A 20,950-nucleotide genomic window follows, 5' to 3' on the forward strand; every position below is an offset into this window, starting at 1 on the left:
TCCAGAAAGATCTGGCAGACACTGGAGTTGTGGTACACTATTCCACTATAAAGAGATACTTGTACAAATATGGTCTTCATGGAAGAGTCATCAGAAGAAAACCTCTTCTATGTCCTCACCACAAAAATCTGCGTTTGAACTTTGCAAATGAACATATAGACAAGCCTGAGGCATTTTGTAAACAAGTTCAGTGGACCGATGAGGTTAAAATATAACTTTTTGGCCGGAATGAGCAAAGGTACGTTTGGAGAAGAAAGGGCACAGAATTTAATGAAAAGAACCTCTGTCCAACTGTTAAGCATGGGGGTGGATCAATCATGCTTTGGGGTTGTATTGCAGCCAGTGGCACAGGGAACATTTCACGAGTAGAAGGAAAAATGGATTCAATAAAATTTCAGCAAATTTTGGATGGTAACTTGATGCCATCTGTGAAAAAGCTCAAGTTAAAGAGAGGATGGCTTCTACAAATGGATAATGATCCTAAACACACCTCAAAATCCACGGGGGATTACATCAAGAGGCGTAAACTGAAGGTTTTGCCATGGCTTTCACAATCTCCTGACCTCAACATTATTGAAAATCTATGGCTAGACCTTAAAAGAGCAGTGCGTGACAGACAGCCCAGAAATCTCAAAGAACCTCAAAGAACATCCTTGTAAGGAAGAAAGATACCTCAAATAAGAATTGGCTGGCTACAAAAAGCATTTACAAGCTGTGATACTTGCCAAAGGGGGCAGTACAAGATATTAACTATGCAGGGTGCCCAAACTTTTGCAGACACCATTTTTTGTTTTCTGTAATTTTTAAAGTGTAAATGATGGAAATAAAATCAAAATTTTTGACATTTTAAGAATGTCTAATCTGTAATTTGATGCCATTTGGAGATTTTTCCATCTTTCCTTGGCTTCATTATGCACATTAATAAACATTTTTGCCTGGGGTGCCCAAACTTTCGATCCCCACTGTATGCTTTTCAGTCTTTACAGACTTGCAACTAAAAGCAAAAAGGGGTTACAATTGCATTATGTACAGTGGATATAAAAAAAAACTGCAAACACCTGTTAAAATGTCAGGCTTCTGTGATGTAAAAAAATAAATAAAAATATGAAAACAAAAAGATAAACATTTCAGAACTTTTCCCTCTTCAATGTGAGCTATAAACCCTACAAAGCAGTTGAACAACAAGGGAAGTAAAAATAAAACGGTTGCATAAGTGTGCACACCCTGAAATACTTTGTTGATGCGCCTTTTGGTTTTATTACAGCACTCGGTCTTTTTGAGCATCAACATGGCACATCTTGACTTGGCAATATTTGCCCATCTTCTTCTGGTGAAGCCATTCCTTTGTTGATTTGGATGTAGGCTTTTGGTTGTTGTCATGTAAAGAGATGAAGTTCCTCTTCATGTTCAGCTTTCTAGCAGAAGCGTGAAGGTTTTGTGCCAATATTGACTGATATTTGGAACTGTTCATAATTCCCTCTACCTTGACTAAGGCCCCTTTTCCAGTTGAAGAAAAACAGCCTCAAAGCATGATGCTGCCATCACCATGCTTCATAGTGGGTATGGTGTTCTTTAGGTGATGTGCAGTGTTTTTGCACCAAACATATCTTTTGGAATTACAGCCAAAAAAGTTCAAGCTTGGTTTCATCAGACCAAAACACATTTTCCCACATGCTTTTGGGAGACTTCAGATGTGTTTTTGCAAAAAATTACCCGGGCTTGGTGGTTTTTCTTGGCAAGGAAATATTCTGTCCTGCCACTCTACCCCATAGCCCAGACATATTAAGAATACAGGAGATTGCTGTCACTTGTACCACACAACCAGTACTTGCCAAATATTGCTGCAGATCCTTCACCCTGGGTTCACACTATGCGAACCGCTGCAGGTGTCATTAAAAAGAAATCTAATAACACCCCCAGTTTAGTTCAGATTGCAGTGCAAACTGAACTCGCACAGGAATTAGATCGCAGGGAAAAACAAGTCTCGGCACTACTTTCTGTGCGAATCCAATGAGAGTTCAGCCATACAAATGAATGACTCGCATTGCTCAGAGAGCACATGCGTTGCGGGGGCAAATCACATACGATCGCTGATATTGCACTAGTGTGAACCCAGGCTTAACCCCTTCCTGACCAACTGCCGCAGTTATACAGCGGCAGTTACGCACTTCTGCAGGAGCCAGCATAGCTGTACGTTGGCTCTTTAGGACGCTGTAGCAGACACACCTGCAGTGTGTGCCTGGGAGCCGATACGATTGCCCGGCAGGCGTGATGACCACCGGGCACTTGTGAGAGCGAGAACCAGGATCTGGGTGTGTAAACACACAAATCCGAGTTATGTCAGGGGAGAGAGATTGTGTGTTCCTACCAAGTACCATCTCTCCTCCTCTAGTCAGCCATATTCCCCCCCCCCCAGTTAGAACAGACCTAGGTTACACATTTAACCCCTTAATTATCCCCTAGTGTTAACCCCTTCCTTGCCAGTGACATTTATACAGTAATCAGTCGCTATTTATAGCACTGATTGCTGTATAAAATGTCACTGGTCCCCAAAAAAGTGTCAAGTGTCCGATTTGTCCACCGCAAAGTATCAATCCCGATAAAAATCGCAGATCACCGCTATTACCAATAAAAATAATAAGAGGCCATAAATCTATCCCCTATTTAGTAGCTGCTATAACGTCTGCACAAACCAAATCAATATACGCTTATTGCGATTTTTTATTTTACCAAAAATATGCATTACAATACATATCGGCCTTAACTGGTGAAGAAATTTGTTTTAATTTTTGGGATAATTATAGCAGAAAGTACAATAGTGTTTTTTTTTTCTAAATTGCCGCTAAAAAACTCCAAAAGAAATTTCTGTGGGGGAAAAAAAAAAAAAAAAAAAAAAAAACATTTTGCTTGGGTACGTCACACGACCACGCAATTGTCAGTTAAATGGACGCAATGCCGTATCACAAAAAACGGCCTGGTCAGGAAGGGGGTAAATCCTTTCGGGGCTGAAGTGGTTGAAGTTGCTGTAGCCCTTATGGCAGCCTTCCTGACCAGTTTTCTTCTCATCTTTCCATCAATTTTGGAGGGACGTTCAGTTCTTGGTAAAGTCACTGTTGTGCCTTATTTTCTCCATCTGATGACTGTCTTCACTGTGTTCCATGGTATATCTAATGCCTTGGACATTCATTTGGACCCTTCTCCTGATACCTTTAACAATGAGATGATCCCTCTAATGCTTTTGAAGATCTCTGCGGACCATGGCTTTTGCTGTAGGATGCTACTAAGAAAATGTCAGTAAAGACTTACTAGAACAGGTGAGCTTTATATGTTAATCAGAGGCACTCTAAATGATGGCAGGTGTGTACCAGTTAGAGGGTGTGCACACTTATGCAACCACATTATTTTAGTTTATTTTTAGAGTTGTACAGTTTATATGTCAAATTAACAACTTGCCGCCTGCCATATAGCAAAATGACGGCGGCAAAGTGGTTTAGTTATCCTGACCGGATATCATTTGACGTGATCACGATAACAGAGCCGGCGAAAGCCCGCAGTAAAATCTGAGGTGCTGTGTGTCAGTCTGACACATCGCAACGCCGATCGTGGTATGAAGCCTGACTGAGGCTTCATACCACATGATCAGCTGTGATGACCAATCACAGCTGACAGTCGCATGAACCAGGAAGTGCCGGTAAACAGCTTTACTCGGCTCAGGCCGACAGAGAGCCAATCGGCAGCTCTACCTGTTGTGGGGGGTCTGTGCTGATAAATCAGCACATCGATTATCAGCACAGCCACATCAAAAGGTGTCCATCAGCTGCCAATCAATGTCCATCACCTGCCAGCCTGTCCACCTCTATAAAGCCCATCAGTGCCCATGAAAGTACAGATCAGTACCCCATCACTGAGGCCTGTCAGTGACAATCAGTGCCACTTAGTAAAGCCTGTCATTAGCTCCTCATCAGTGCTGCCAATCCAGTGCCACCTAGCAGTGGCCAGTTGTTTTTTCCCAAATTGGCGCTATTTTTAAGATTATAGAGCAAAAAAATCAAAAAAAATCTGAAGTGATCATATACCACCAAAAGAAAGCTCTATTTGTTGGTAGAAAATTATAAAAATTTAGTATGGGTATAGTGTTGCATGCGCACAAATGTCATTCAAAGTGCAACAGCACTGGGCAGGAAGGGGGGGGGGGGAGGGGGGAGTGGCTGGTATTGAAGTGGTTAAAAAGGAAAAAAAGTTTTGAAATGATTTATCTTTGTCTTTTTACATCACGGAAACCTGACATTTTAACAGGGGTGGGTAGACTTTATATCCACTGTATATCTGAAGCAAGTCTACTTAGATTTTTGTATCTAAAAAGGAAAGTATGTTTTTGAATACATTTTCTAGATTTTTTTTTTTCTTTTTTTTTTTAGGGTCGAGTGGGAGGGATTTAGTATTAAAAAAAAAAAAAAAAAAAAAAAAAAAACTGGCCAGAGGTGACAACATTCAATTCACAAAATCGTTAAGTGTCCCCTGCCCATGATAGGAGCAAGTTAAAATTAAACACATTTGGGGAAGGTCAGAAGGTGTTTTTCTGTAACTGAAAGGGCTTTAAAAAATAAATAAAAAAATTAAAGGTATAAGATAAAGGAAGTGTGTTGCACAGATGTACTTTACACATTTTCTGCCCATATACAAAGGTTTTGTCTTTACAGTTCACAATATTATACTAGTTAATATACTGCATTAAAATTCAAACTAAGCATTATTAATGCAATTGATTTTTAAAAGCTGCCATATTTGTATTCTGTCAAATACATTTTACCCTAGTAGAAGTTGGCAGGCTGTGAAGGATAACCCCAACACACTTCTGATGGTGTACCAATTATATACTGCTATATTTAAACACATGAATGGCTACTAAAATTAAAATAGTACACAACTCAAATTAAAACAGATTGCAGTTAATCAGTGCATGAAGATTAGGTAAACTAATTTTCTCCCTTTTGGTCTGTTGAATAAACTGAAGAGTTTTGCGGTATCTGTTCGAAACACGCAAAAAAAAAAAAAACCCTGTGGAAGCAGAAATCCAGGGCTGTTCTGTGCTCTGCAATGTTATATCAAGTATAAGAACTGCTCAGAAACGCTAAACTACAGAAATGATTCCCTTTAGGTTTTGGAGAAGGATTTCTGTAGTCCAAGCAGTCTGTCTTAACAATCACTGTGCCCTATGTAGGAGCAGCATTGTTGATCCATCACTTAAAATGTTAGGCAGCAGACCATAGACTAGTAGGAAAAAAAAGATCCGTAGAAAAATGAAAATTGTTTGATTTTTGACGTTTGTGCCATCATGGTATAAGAATTTTTCCTGCAAAAACAGCATTTTTCCTTCATCTGTGGAAGTTATGCAATGTATTTTGACCTCTTAGCTTGAAACAATAAAAACTTGCATTTATGTTTAAATAACTTTTGTCACACTTCCAGACCCATCTGTCTGGATTCCCTGTTGTGATTACAAGGTTGCAATACACAAAATGTTGAATTCGCTTGTTCCCTACAGCCAGCTCTGGCTGCAGGAATTTTTTTCATTTCCCATAGCAGAAAAAAAATACTATACGATGGTCATCACAATAAGATTTGAGAGAACTTTCGTGAAGGAACGTTCATTTTGCTCATGCGTATTTCAGTTGGTCATTTGCCAGCGTTTTATAGCTTTATACCTGTAAAATCTTTTTATCAACCAACTTACAGACAAGTGAAAAGGATTCTTCTATTTGCAGTTGATTGTGCCACAATCCTAGACCAAGAATAATTCATTTTATATGGATAAGTGGTAGGTTAAGCATCAGTGCAGTTCTTGCACACAAGGCCAGCCATACACAGAGCAAAATTTCTTTCCTGCAACCAGGGAATTAAATTCGCTTTATCCCCCCCATCAACACAGTGTTGATGCAAGAATCCCTCCTGTCAAGCCCTGTACTAAACAGCCACTAAATGACTTTGGTTTGGAGTTACTACAGTAGTACTGGTCTGGGAGAGTCCCATTTTTTTTTTTAAAAGTTAATTTTTTCATTCAAGAAAACGCTCATATACCATCAAAACCATGAGTGCAAGTAAACTGGACCATATTCCTCTGTCATAATCTAAAGTGGTTGTAAAAAAAATAAAAATTACACACCGCTCCCCCAAACATGTCTATACTTGCTCTGTGCAACAGAACTTCAGAGCAGCCCCGATCCTCCACTCGGGTCCCCCACTGCCACTCCTGGCTCCTCATTTATTGCTGGGGACCCCAAAAGCAGATTCCCATGGCGGCACTCATGCAAGCTTGCTCCTAAGACATGTTGCTTTGTCCATTGACACAGACAGCGTGATTGGCCCCCGTCCCCTCGTCACTGCCCAGGTTGGACCAGGTAACTTGGGGCTCTCGCACACACCAGATCCCATGTCATACCCTGGATCATGGCGTTATTTTCTCCCTCCTATCTAGCAGGTAACTTTTTGTACACTTAGAAGTCACTCACCTTTTTTGGTCTCCACACACCCCTTACATTCAGGTTTCTTGGTGGTAACCTTTCATCATGGCTACTCACCTTCACTCTTACTCACTCACCTTTCACTAGTCCCCCTTCTGTATACACTAGTCCAATCACAGTCCTCACTGTCATTACACTCCTATTTACTTAGCCTCTACATTGCATTCATCTGGTTCATTCACTTTTTTACAATGTTGACACTAGGAGTGCTCTGTGTGCCCGAGTCCACCTGGGTTGCTGTCCGTGATGGGTGCTGCCAGACACGCCTCCTCAGTTCCCGACTTTGATGCCTTCGGGTGGCCCACAGTCCCTGACATCGCGCCATTGATGGCACATACACTTGTAAGTGATTTATGGGGGGGGGGGGTTCTTAATCCACCCCCCCCCTTTATTGATACAAGCCTATTTATCCAGACAATTTTTTTCCATTGCAGATACAGCACGTGCTTATCCTGATGAGTGGCACCAAGCGGCGAAACACGTTGAGCTACCAGATGCCGTGTATCATAATAATACAGTTTGACACTAGGGTTAGTGTGCATTTCTATGTATATGGAAATAAAATATACGTAATCATGTCTACAGAATGTTAAATATTTTAATATTCACCATTTTGTTCAACTGCAACCACCTGCTTCATTTAAATTCCCAACCCTTTGCTCCTACTTCTCATTGGAGGTGATTGACAAGAGCGGGAGCCAACGGCTCCTGCAGCTATCAAATCTTCCCAGGGAGGAGGAGGAGGAACAAAGCCAGGAAAGCCACTGCTCATGCTGTGCTGGATCACAATGGGGCTCAGATAATTAAAAAGGGGGCTAGCGACAAGGTTTTTTTTTTTTACCTTAATGCATGAAATGCTTTAAGGTGAAAAAAAAAAAAAAAAAAAAAACTCTGAGGCTTTAGAACCACTTCAAAGTGGCGTTCCAATGACACTTGGAATTTTTTCTTTTTTAAATAATTCTTAAAGTGGAAGTAAACCTATCGATTTAAACAGTTAAAAAAAAAAAAGGCATGCCGGGAATGCTAACTGCACATTGGTTGTGCTCAAACTATCAAACTATCCAATGGCTGGTGTCATAACGAATCCCATGTGCAGCACCATAGCAGTTGAAGATTAAACAGAGGCAAAGATGGCAGCTTCCTTGGCTGAAAATGATAGGGGAGTTTACTTCCACTTTAAGTTCATATCATTTCAATGTAACACTCACGTGTTTTGTCAAATATATCCCCCGGTGTCTGGGTTCGTATGAAAAACGTAGTTTTACAATTTCTTACTGGCAGTTTTCATCTTGCTTGTGGCCATGTGAAGCCCACAAGCATACAGTTCCTGGATACGGTGATGCTGAGCTACCAGCATGCACCGTGTGCTCCCACGCATGCTCAGAATGTTCCTGCTCGGAGCGCCATAAACGTCCACGTTACCATCACAACGGGCGGTGGCAGCAGAAAGTGCCCGCCCCATCATGATGGCAACGAAGAGATTGGAGCCAGTTCTGGTTTCTTGAATCTCGCGAGAACAAGCGGCGGCCATCCTTACTGGCTCCTGGGAATAACCATACATAGCTCCCTGGATATGATGGCCATACTCGCGGGTGGCAGAGACCGGAAAGGCCACTGAAAAGCCTCCTGACAATGTAACCCTTAGGAGAAAAAAACAATAATTTTCCATTTTACAACGATTGAAGCATGTAAATGCTGTTAATGTAAAGTAGTAAAATCGGGTGGAACACCGCTTTAAGCAATTCTAAACCATTTAATTTTCTGCTTAGCATCTGCACTGTAGACACTTTCAGAACAAGCACTCTCCCCCCTCTCCCCCTGTATTACCCACACAATGTCCTGGGGTACCTGAGGTAACGAGTCCTGTGACCATCAGCAATGGGCTAGTACTTTGAGAAAATAAGATTCAGGTAGGTGCATTTAAAAATAAGTGAAAACCTATCTCCAGCCTTTTTTTCTGAAAACTTTTGTTGCCTGCCCAAATTCATTTGGGTCAGCTTGACTAAAGCCAACTAGTTAAAAAAAAATATATAATAAAAAAAAGTACAATTCATCTAAGCCTGTTCTTTGCCCATACATGCAGCCCAATAGGTTAACCACTTGAGTATCAGTCAGTGATACACCTTCACTACCAGGCTCTTTTTCCCCATTTTCAGTGTGAAAATTACTTTAAAAGAGAATTTTATATTTTGAGTCAGAGCTGGATTTATTACAATCTTAGTTTTTATTTGTAAAAGACCAGACATTTACCAAACCTAAACTTCTAAACAACTGCAATTTCAGGTCCAGCAATATGTGTCAGGTTCTGAAAATAAATCTACCCCGCAATGTGCTTATTCAGCTACAGACTTCTCTGCTCTGTTGGGTACAAAGTCACCTGCTGTTATTTAGGGGTCTATATTACATTCTTGTACAATTCCTTATAATCCATAACCCCCCCATAGGCTCACCTGAGCACAATCCTGATCCAGTGATGTGCACAAGAGCAGAAACTCTCCCGGGTCTCAGCCTTCCTTATTGGCTGAGACACAGTAGCGGGAGCCAATGAGCTGTTAATCACAGCCAGTGAGGAGGGCAGGACCAAGCCAAACTGTCTCAGACACAAAGACCGCTCAGGAGCGAGCATGCACGAGTGCCTCCAGAGCAAGCAGCTTGCTGTGTGGGCACTCTGCAGGTGGGAGGGGCCAGGAGCACAGGCAGGGGACTAGAGAAGAGGAGGATCAGAGCAAAATAATTGCAAAGCGGGCAAGTATAACATGCTTGTTACAATAAAATACAAACTTTACAAACTTTTTAACTGGCAAAGTAATTTCCCCAAAGATGATTTTCCGAATCAGGCTTTATGGTTTCCGAATCATGCTTTATTGCCCACGGAACAGATTCCCTTCTGTTCAGACATTTCCCTTACATTAAGCCATGAGAATAGGAATGGAAGGTCACAATTACATGAAACATTCATTCCAGGGACAAATCTCCAGGATCTGGGACCTCACTGCAATCCAGATGTAGACAACTCAGAAGTACTGCATTCACTTCTAAAATGGGCTTTATGATGCTTCTACAGAGCATTTCATGGAAGTTTAGGTTGACATCTATGCGGCTGCACTTGATGTGTTTTTCATGCATGTTTTGCAGTGCATTTTGCGTTTTTACATGCAATTTTCATGCAAAAAAATTTGTCTTTAATCACCAAGACCAGGCGCTGCAGTTGAACTGCAGCAGATTGGCTCCCCTGCGCGAACCGCCGTTATCATACGTCGGCCACTTTAAGAAAAAAAAGGGGGTGCGTGCCCGCAATACCAATTTGCATGGCCACGATGTCCGCCGGCCGCCCACAATCGTGCCAGAGAGACAGAACGAGGATCAATGTATACAGACAGATCTCTATTCTGTCAAGGGAGTAGAGAGAGATCTGCTTTTCCTAGTGATCATGAACAGTAATCTATCTCTATTTCCTGTCACTGCACTGCCCCCAGTTAGAAACTCCTCCCTAGGGAACACTTAACCCCTTGATCACCCCTAGTGTTAACCCCTTCACCTGCCAGTGACATTTAGGGCTCCATTATACTTGCTTCGGCTTCAACAAGGCTTCGGCAGGCTTTGATAAAGCTCTATGAACACTAGTCAAAGCTCCTGTCAGTAAGGGTCCTTTCACACGGGGCGGATCAGTACTGATCCGCCCCGTGGATATCCGTTTGCTCAGTGGGGATCGCTCCGTCGATCCCCGCTGAGCAGGGAGATGACAGGTCCATCTCTGCACACTGCGCAGGGACAGACCTGTCACAGCGCCGCTCTCCCCTATGGGAGATCGGATGACGACGGGCCGCAGTGTCCGTCATCACCAGATCCGATCCGCAGACGGATGGAAAAATAGCTTTTTCCTCCGTCACTTTTTCGGATCGGAGCGGGTCGGATGTCAGCGGACATGTCACCGCTGACATCCGACGCTCCATAGACCTCTATGGAGCACCCGTTCAGGTCCGCCTGAAAAACTGACAGGCGGGCCTGAACGGATCGTCAGTGTGAAAGGGGCCTTAATATAAAGGTTATCTTACAGTCCTTTTCACACCTGTTTTGGCTTTGGCTTCGCCTCAACAAAAATATACCCCATGTAGCTTCAGTGGTGCTTCAAAGCCTCCATTGAAGTTTATGGTAAAGTTCGTTTGAAGCCCCAAGCAAAAGCAAGGTGTAAACAGAACTGTAAGCTAACCATTTTATTTAATGACAGGAGCTTTGATTGGCATTTAGAGAGCTTTATTAACCACTTCAGTCCCGGAAGATTGGGCTACTGAATGACCGTGGCCATTTTTTGAGATTCGGCACTGCGTCGCTTTAACTGACAATTGTGCGGTTGTGAGACACTGCACCCAAAGAAAGTTGACTTTTTACCACAAATAGAGCTTTCTCTTGGTGGTATTTGATCACCTCTGGGGGGTTTATGTTGCGATAAAAAAAAAAAAAAAAACCCCACAATATTTTGTACTTTTTGCTATAATAAAAATTGTTTTAAAAAGCAGATATTTAAGAACACACAACTATTTTTTTCTCAGTTTAGGCCGATATGTATTCTACATATTTTTGTTAAAAAAATAAATAAAAATCACAAGCAGCGTATATTAATTGGTTTGTGCAAAACATAGTGACTACAAAATAGCGGATAGATTTATAGCATTTTTATTTATTTTTTTAACTAGTAATGGTGGCGATCTGAGATTTTTTTTTGTGACTGCGACATTGCGGACACATCGGACAATTTTCACACATTTTAGGGACCATTGGCATTTATATAGCGTTCAGTGCTATAAAAATGCATTGATTACTGTAAAACTGTCACTTGGCAGTGAAGGGGTTAACACTAGGGGGCGATCAAGGGGTTAACTGTGTTCCCTGGGAGGCGATTCTAACTGAAGGGGGAGGGGACCGACTAGAGGAAGTGATGGATCGTGGTTCCTAGCTAACAGGAACACACGAGTGGTCACTCCTCTCAGAACAGGGAAGTGTGTGTTTATACACACACACACACACACACACACACACACACTTCCCTGTTCTGTCTCCAGTGCTTGCGACCGTCGGCCACTACCATCTACACCCCCGCTGTGCAGCAGGCCAATGTATAGCTATGACGGTTCGTGGGATTGTGCTGAACTGCCGCAGTAAAATGAGCCATAAACCTATCCCCTATTTTGTAGACCCTATAACTTTCGTGCAAACCAATATAAGCTTATCGCGATTTTATTTTATTTTTTTACAAAAAAATATGCAGAAGAATACATACTGGCCTAAACTGATGAAGAAATTTTAATGAAAGAGGGTTTTGTGGGACTTCATAAGTGAGAAGGAGGTGGGACATTATATAAAGGCACACAGGAGCTATAGAATAGGTTAAATGTATGGGGGAAAAAATAAAATTGTTAATGCTAAATCGTTCCATAGCCAAATGATTCTTTACAGTACATTTGAAAATCAATATCGCATGCTAGTTGACAATCCCCCAAAAATTCACACATTTACAAAACACATAGGGGATAGTTGATACATACTGTAAATACATATACACATATTGCAGTTGATACACATGCAACCTGTTGACCTAGTTGATTTTTTATGAATTGCAGTAAGATTAAATGTTTTAGAAAACCTCTACAAATTAAATGATACAAACATATGTGGAGTCGACTCAAAGGAATCTTATCGGCCCACAATTAGTACTGGATACATTAGCTCAACGCATTTTGCAGCCTTCTAGCCACTCAGCAGCAGAACCATAGTGATCATCTATAAATAAAAAGGACAGTAATGTCTAAATGAGCTAACAGTCATAAATTAAAAAAATAAAATTAAAAAAATTGTAAATATATTGTTTAATTTATAGGGTGGGAGAACCCCCTTAGAGCAAAAAAAAAAAAAAAAAAAAAAACTTACAGGACACATCTATGTATTGGTGGGGTGGCAATGGGGATCGCAAACCAGCCAAAGACATCTTCGAGAGCTGAGGCGGCGCACAGGGCGACAATCAACACAAACATCCAAAGCGGGTATGCGCTTGAACTAGTGACCCCAAAAGGGGACCTTTGTGAAAAAAAGTGTACAACAGAATTTTTTTTTTTAAAATGAAGTGAACAGCGTGTTTGAAGTGCAGGAGTAGAAAGTGAAGTTACAATAAAGTGGGGGGGGGGGATAAGAAAGGAAAATAATGAAGGCTAGGAAGGAAAAAAAGTGAAGAGAAGCCAAACGCCAGAAGATAGATATGAGTGAATAGATACTGATTGCTGAATGAATGAATGAATGAGAGCGATGGTCCGATGGTGCATCAAGGTGAGAAAGAAATTAGCTTGTCCTGTGTGTGACCCAGCCAGGAATGAGGCTCCTATAGAGAGCGCTGTTACAACCCAACCCCCCCAACGTCATGCTAATGTGCAAGGAGGACCTGGACAAGCTTAGCCAGCCATGCAATTAGCGCCAAACAAATCTTCCAATGCTGGCAGATGTAAAAATCACTGTGCCCACGCAGGGGCTCCACAAGGACGCTGTATTCTCGGAGTGACGTCGATGCGCATACACTTTCTTTTGTGCACTTTCACAGAGGTCCCTTTTGGGGTCACTAGTTAAAGCACAAACCCGGATTATATCATACACCCTGACCCACCTTGGAGGTTTGTGTTGGTTGTCCCCTGCACGCCACAGCTCCCGGAGGGGTCTTTGGCTGGTTTGATCCTCATTGCCGCACTACCAATACATAGATGTGTCTACGTTTTGTGCTTCTAAGGGTTCTCTCACCCTATACATATTACAATATATTTACATTGGGTTTTTTTTTTGAGCGCTTTATATTTTATTTTTTCTGATTTTGTTAGATCATTTAGACATGGCTGTCCTTTCCATTGATAGATAATCACTTCTGTTCTGCTCTTGATGAGTGGCTATAATAAGGCCAAAACTCATAACTAACTACCGTATCCAGTACTAATTGTGGGCATTCCTTTATGACTCCATATATGTTTGTATCATTTAATTTGTAGAGGTCTTCTAATACATTTCATCTCTTTCTGCAATTCATAAAAAAAAAAAAAAAAAAAAACAACTAGGTCAACAGGTTACATAGGCATCAACAATAATATGTGTATAAATATATATCAACTATCCCCTATGCGTTTGTAAATGTATGACTTATTGGATTGTCAACTAGCATGCAATATTAATTTCAAATGTTAAGACTATCAATATAAAATAAAGTGCAAAAATCATTTAGATCTGGAACTATATAGCATTATTAACCAATAAAATGCATTTTTCCATTCATTTAACCCATTCCCTTGCTCACGTGTGTCTCAAAGCCCCACTTCCTTCTCTTACCTTAAGAGGCGGCAGAGAAAGCCAAGTCTCTCGTGCAACATCGCTGGATCGAGATGGGGCTCAGGTAAGTATTAGGGGGGCTGAGGAGTGCTGCTGCACACAGAAGGCTTTTCATCTTAATGCATAAAATGCTTTAAGATAAAAAACCTGAAGCCAGAGAGACCAGGCACAGTTTTTAAATAGCTCAGGGACAAACCACCACTATTCCTGTGCGGTTTTAAAACTGTGCCTGGGACTCGAGTGGTTAAAGCAAATTGTTTCCTAAAATTAAACTTGTGCTAACCTATAGGGCAGGGATATGCAATTAGCGGACCTTCAGCTGCTGCAAAACTACAAGTCCCATCATGCTCTGCCTCTGGGTGTCATGCTTGAGGCTGTCAGAGTCATACTATGCCTCATGGAACTTGTAGTTCTGCAACAGCTGGAGGTCTGCTAATTGCATATCCCTGCTGTAGGAGATAGCACACAGCTCAGTTTGGAGGTTGGGGGTGAAGGGGGATAGGAATGACAATATCCAACACACTGGAAAATGGTAAATAGCTAAGGTGTCACAAGCTCTTCAAGAAAGCAAACTTTCTACGGACCACTCACCAGAAAGTGGACCATCAAGGTCTTTTACAGACTGCGAACAGTTTATTCCTTTATAACTGAACATGGTCCTTTAACTACCTGGTGAGTCACTTACCTGAAACAAGAATGTCGATATCAAATGTCAGATATCCAATATGCACATTGTTGCTCGGGGTCTGTGACTCACTAAGTAAATAAACGATAAGTATGACAAGTCAGGGACATGCACCAGCAATGAAATCTGATATCTCACTACTGAGCGCTTTAATGATAATCTCCAATCTCCTGGTCTGCTCGTTGGTGGGGGGACTACCATTTCCATGCATATAAAAGCACCGATAGCAAAAAGACACTGAACTACAAGAAAGTACTGCAAAGACCAACTGGTTTAACCGATCTTTAGCGAACGCTAAGAAAAAACGAGCGATGAATGAATCAGGAAATCAAAAATATTTTATTTTTTCTGAAATAGCCAAGACACCATCTCAGAAGGCATGACAATAAAAAATAAAGTTCTCTATTATTGGTAGTTATAGGTACCAATAAATGAGTAATTTGCTTACTGCAGCTCAGAATGCAAAATTCATGAATACGTTAACGGGGTTATAAAGGTTCGCGTTTTTCCACCTTAACCACTTTCAGACCGGACCATTTTGCTGGTCAAAGACCAGACCACTTTTTGCGATTCGGCACTGCGCCGCTTTAACTGACAATTGCGCGGTCGTGCGACGTGGCTCCCAAACAAAATTGACGTCCTTTTTTCCCACAAATAGAGCTTTCTTTTGGTGGTATTTGATCACCCCTGCGGTTTTTATTTTTTGCGCTATAAACAAAAATAGAGCGACAATTTTGAAAAAAACGCATTATTTTTTACTTTTTGTTATAATAAATATTCCCCAAAAATATATAAAAAAAAAACATTTTTTTCCCTCAGTTTAGGCCGATGCGTATTCTTCTACATATTTTTGGTAAAAAAAAAAAAAAAATTGCAATAAGCGATTGATTGGTTTGCGCAAAAGTTATAGCGTTTACAAAATAGGGATAGTTTTATAGCATTTTTATTAATAATTTTTTATTATTTTTTATTATTATTTTTTTACTAGTAATGGCGGCGATCAGCAATTTTTATTGTGACTGCGACATTGTGGGGGACCCATCGGACATTTTTGACACATTTTTGGGACCATTGTCATTTATACAGTAATCACTGCTATATAAATGCAGGGATTCCTGTGTAAATGGCACTAGCAGTGAAGGGGTTAACCAGTGGGTGGCAGGGTAGGGGTTAAGTGTTCCTAGGGGTGTGTTACTAACTGTGGGGGGCTGGGCTTTCATTTAGTGAACACTGATCTCTGCTCCAATCACATGGAGCAGAGATCAGCGTCACTAGTTGCTAGGCAGAATGGAGAAATGCTGTTTACACGGCATTTCCTCCATTCAGCCTTCCCGTGACGATCGCGGGGATGCCCGCCGTGATCGAGTCCCGCGACCGGACTCACGGGGGTCCCGAACAGCGCGGGAGTGCGCCGCCAGCGGCGCGCTCCCGATGACAGGGCGGCATTGAAGATTGGACGTACATGTACGCCAATATGCCTGCCCGTGCCATTCTGTCGACGTACATCGTCGTGCGCTTGTTGGGAAGTGGTTAAAGTGAGGGGCCCCCTAAAAAAATAAATAAATAATAATTTAAAAAAGTCAGCAGCTATAAATACCACAGCTGCTGACTTAATAAATCAGACACTTACCTTACTTCACAGCCGGGCACCCACTGCGCATGCGCGAGCCACCCCCGGCACCGTGATACGCCGCACAGTCATCTGGGACACGTGACAGATCCCAGATGACTGTGCGGCGCCGAGGGGAAGTGATGTCACCAGCCCAGGCAATGAAGGAGGCAGACTAAGAGGGACCCCCTAGCAACAGGCATTTAGAGGGGAGTAAAAAAAAAAAAAAAAATGGTCCTCAAATTATTTTTCTTTTTTGATGAATTAAGCAATTTTTTTTTGGGTGGCAAAACCACTTTAATTCATCTTATGCATTAAGGTGAGTAGAGCTTGGTGAGTTCTTTACTGTGATATTTGGTGTAGCACATTTCTAAAATGCAAGAAAAAGCACAGGTGTGAATGGAGTCTCATTGTTCTTGTGTTACCGCTAGGGCTGAAAAAAAAAAAAAATCGATTATGAAATTAATAGATTACTGTTTTCATAATCAATTAACTGGCAAACCGATTAGTTGGCCTGCATACAGAATTCATTGTTTAATATCAGGAAATACAGTGCAGCTCACATACAGCTCCGTACACTGTCCATACATGTCACAAAGTGCCTGAGAACTTGTGAATGTGCGAGGAGCAATGCCTCATGGGGCATGTAGTCCTAGGCTAGAAGCGAGGAGCTCTAAAGGCAGAAGCTTTTACCTTGTTATTGGGCACTCTCTACTGTACTTAATGCACAACAAAAAGCGCTGCAGAAACATCAAAAGCAAATGCAGAGGTGTACCGAGCCTTATGGTGGTCACATGGACCAATTTTCAGACGAGGATATATTCATATGAAAAATCTTTGTACATTCACTGAATGAAAGATTGTTTGAAATGTTCACTTGTTTTTAACATTGTTTTAAAATGTTAGAATGTCATTTCTTAACAAAAACTACATACACTGTCTGAAAATTCCTTTGAGCAAGCAGTTTTCTATTCTTTCTAACTCTTCCTGTCACTGTGGTTGAAAACGAACACCGATTTGACCCCACTAACTATTCCAAAAGCGAACGAACGTTCTTAAAATTACTTTTTTATTTTTTTTAGGAAGACATTGTTCTGTTAAAAAAAAAAAAAAAACCAGTCTAACTTTTTTTTTCTTTAAATAAAAATAAAAAATAGAGTCTGATGAGATTTACTGAATTCAAACTAATAGTATAATCAGTATATCTTCTGTAATAGTATATCTCCTCTAATATGATACACATTATATCTCTTCTGTTGGTTATTCTCAGAGTGGATTCGAGATTTTGCTCTCTAACCATATAGTTTGTTATTTATATTTACCACTGCACAGAGATATTTAAGAATAAATTGCCTTTTTTTAAACTTTACATATTAACTAAATTATACTCCACACTTGTAAGGTTATTAACTGATTAATCGAAACAATAATCGGCCAACTAGTCGATTATGAAAACAAACGTTCGTTGCAGCGCTAGTTACCACACCAATTTAACTTTTAGGCCCCATTCACATCTAGCAAAGAGGGAGTGCACATTTTGCCTCTTTTCCTATAACACACACCTGTTGATTTCAATTGGTTTATGGGGCATTTCGGCATTTTGTGGGCTTGTGTTTTTTACTGTGCATTTTGCATAAATTTTCCCCTCGTTTTTTCACATGGCGTGCATTTGTTTACACTTCCATGTTTGGTGTGCCGTTAATTAATGGCACTGAAAGCGCAACTAGTAATTTTGGGTGTATAAATATGGCCATACACTATGCAATCTGATTGTGTATTGTGTTTTTAGTGAGAAGGGTGATAACTTATTGCATTTCATATAAAAAATATGCACCTAGAAGTGGGTGGGTGGGTAGGTAGGAGGGTGGATAATGCAAGGTGTGTGCTAATGAGGTCAGCTGGCCAACTCCTTCCTGTGTCATGACCTAAAGTCTGTTAATAAGAAAGATATGAACAGAAATGTGGATTAGGAGAAGAAAAGTAAGGGACTGTAGATTTAATGGAAAGCTTTGATATTTTTGCAAAAAAAGTACATGGAATGCCATATTGGTGCATAGGGGAGCTGGAATTTAGAGAAAGAAAAAAAAAAAAATGTACAAAAAAGGTGAACATATCCTTTAACCACTTCAGCCCCAGAAGATATGGCTGTTCAATGACCAGGCCATTTTTTGCAATATGGCACTGCACCACTTTAAAGTGGAAGTAAACTCATCCATTTAACAGTTTCAAAAAACAGTTACATTTCCGGCACATGCCGGGAATGTAACACTTCCATTGGTTTTTCTCTCAACCACACTGTCAACCATCCAATGGCTGATGTCATAGCTGATCACATGTGCAGCATCATGGCAGTTGTAGATGGCACCTTCCTTGGCTGAAAACGATAGGGGGGGGGGGTTTACTTACACTTTAACAATTTTGCAGTCGTGCGACACTGTAACCAAACAAAAGTGACATATATTTTTCCCACAAATGGAGCTTTCTTTTGGTGGCATTTGATCACCTCTGCAGTTTATTTTTTGCGCTATAAGCAAAAGAGCAACAATTTTGAATAATAAAAAAAATATTTAAAGTAAAAAAACACCACGCGATTTTTTTCCTGTTTAGGCCGATGTGTTCTACATTTTATTTACAAAAAATATATCGCAATAATCACCGTTTAGAAGATATTCACTTTAGCAGCACTGGTGAGGTCATTGGCACATGCGCAATACACCCTCAATGGACAGGATGCTGTCCATAGAGAGGCGTGCCGTGGCTCCCACGCACATATGCAGGAATGACATCGCGGCTCGACCAAACCGCTGCAGTACACAAACCCAGAAGAAAGACTGGGTTAACAGTGCCGCCACCAGCAGTGAAACCTTGTGGCTTGTACCTGGTCAAAAGGTGGCAAATGTGGCAGCAGAGGGGGAAAGAGGCAAACAAGCAAAGCTTCCCCTTTTGAGTGGAGTTCTGCTTTAACTTGCAGGGAGCTTTTCTTATTTCTTTTTAGTGGTTTACTACTGCTTTAAGGCCTATTTCCCCCTTGGGGTTGGGGTGTAAACTAGGACAGTTGAGCTGTGTTTTTAGTTTTACCGTTACACACTAAAGTGGGCCCCTAAGATGCAAAGGTACATATGCGATATATACAGTGCATGCTGCAGCACTTTGCAATGTGTCAAAAATGTTCCATCTTGTGCAGCAGCCAGTACTGCGGCAGAACGTGACCTATTCCAAGTAAATAGGGCCACACCGCAACTGTGAGCCAAACACTAGGTATGCACACAGTTGTGGTGCAATATTTCCATTTAAAAAGTCCATATGCATATTTAAAAAGAAAAAATATACAGTGAAACCTTGCTTTACGAGTAATGCGGTTTAAAGCATTTTGAAAGACGAACAGCTTTTTTTTTTTTTTTTTTAAACACTTTGCCTTGATCTGTGAGTGATGTCTTGATACGAGCGGTTTCTTTTTTTTTTTTTTTACATATAAAAAAAAAAAAAAAAAAAAAAAAAAAAAAAAAAACAATTACACTCACAATGTGAAGGAGTATGCTGCTCATCCATGTAAAGCCACTGTGTATATGTAGTACAGTGAAGCTGCTGTGCACAGCATACACAGTACAACTTTGTATGTGGCCAGAGATTTGCGGGCGATGGTAGCTCCCAATGCTTCCTGGAGACACTCACACTCCCAGCAGGAGTGGGCGTACCCAGAAGTGATGTCAACAGTTCCAGAGTTCTCTAGGAAGCGCTGTGAGCTGAACCTGTGGCCACATATAGCGCTGTACTGTACACCAGCAGCTTTACTGAACATTACGTACTGTATACAGAGTGGCTTTAAATAGATGAGCACCAACCTCTGGCCACATACACAGCTGTGTACACAAGCGGCTTTACTCTACATACAGTATACACAGCAGCTTTAAATAGGTGAGCACCAGACTCCTTAAAGCAGTTCACACAAAAATTTTACTTCCACTTTTCTGAACCCTCTACCCCCCCCCCCCCCACCCCCATTGTGACACATTTGGCACCCATCGGTGGGGAGGGGGGGTATAGATACCCGTCTAAGGCAGGTATTTGCACCCACTTCCCAGGCATAGACTCCCACAGGAGTCTATGCTTCTTCCTGTCCCGCCGCACTGTCTGCTGGGACACACAGGTCCAGGGACAGCAGGGACCATTCGGATTGCGCTGCACGACTCGTGCAGTAGGGAACCAGGAAGTGAAGTCGCAAGGCTTCATTTACTGATTCCCATAGCGAAGATGGCGGTGGCAGCATCCCAGGACCGAGGGACAGTTTGGCCTCGGGTGCCAACATCGCTGGACCCTGGGACAGGTGAGTGTCCTCATTTTAAAAGTCAGCAGCTACAGTATTTGTAGCTGCTGACTTTAAAAATAAAATTTTCACGGGACTCCCTCTTTAACATTATCACTGTGCACATTTTTTTTTTTTACTTTAAACTTTTGCAACATAGGTACAGCACAGTACTGTATTTTGAAGTGCAGTTTTATGTTTACAGTACACTTTATACTGTATTTGTTTTGCCGTAATCATTTATATGAATAAATGGTTGTGGAACTAATTATCTGCGTTTCTATTATTTCCTATGGGGAAATTTGCTTTGATTTAAGAGTGCTTTGCATTATAAGCATGCTTCTGGAACAAACTATGATTGCAAACCAAGGTTTCACTGCAAAAGAAATAAAAAAATTCAATAAAAAAATAAAATAAATAAAAAAAGACAGTTGTTTACACTCTATTGTTGCAGTTTTGTTTCATTTGTTTACACA

The 20,950-nt window shown here is 41.1% G+C and overlaps 1 protein-coding gene across 1 annotated transcript in view; it reads right to left on the reverse strand.

Annotated features, from left to right (window-relative positions):
- LOC143982742 (protein argonaute-4) overlaps positions 1-20,950 on the reverse strand; it is a 145,082-nt gene that overhangs the window by 119,200 nt on the left and 4,932 nt on the right. The window lies entirely within an intron of this gene.

This window comes from Lithobates pipiens, unplaced genomic scaffold (assembly GCF_037356315.1).
Source record: "Lithobates pipiens isolate NorthernLeopardFrog02 unplaced genomic scaffold, aLitPip1_a1.2 Scaffold_16, whole genome shotgun sequence".
Lineage (NCBI taxonomy): Eukaryota > Metazoa > Chordata > Amphibia > Anura > Ranidae > Lithobates > Lithobates pipiens.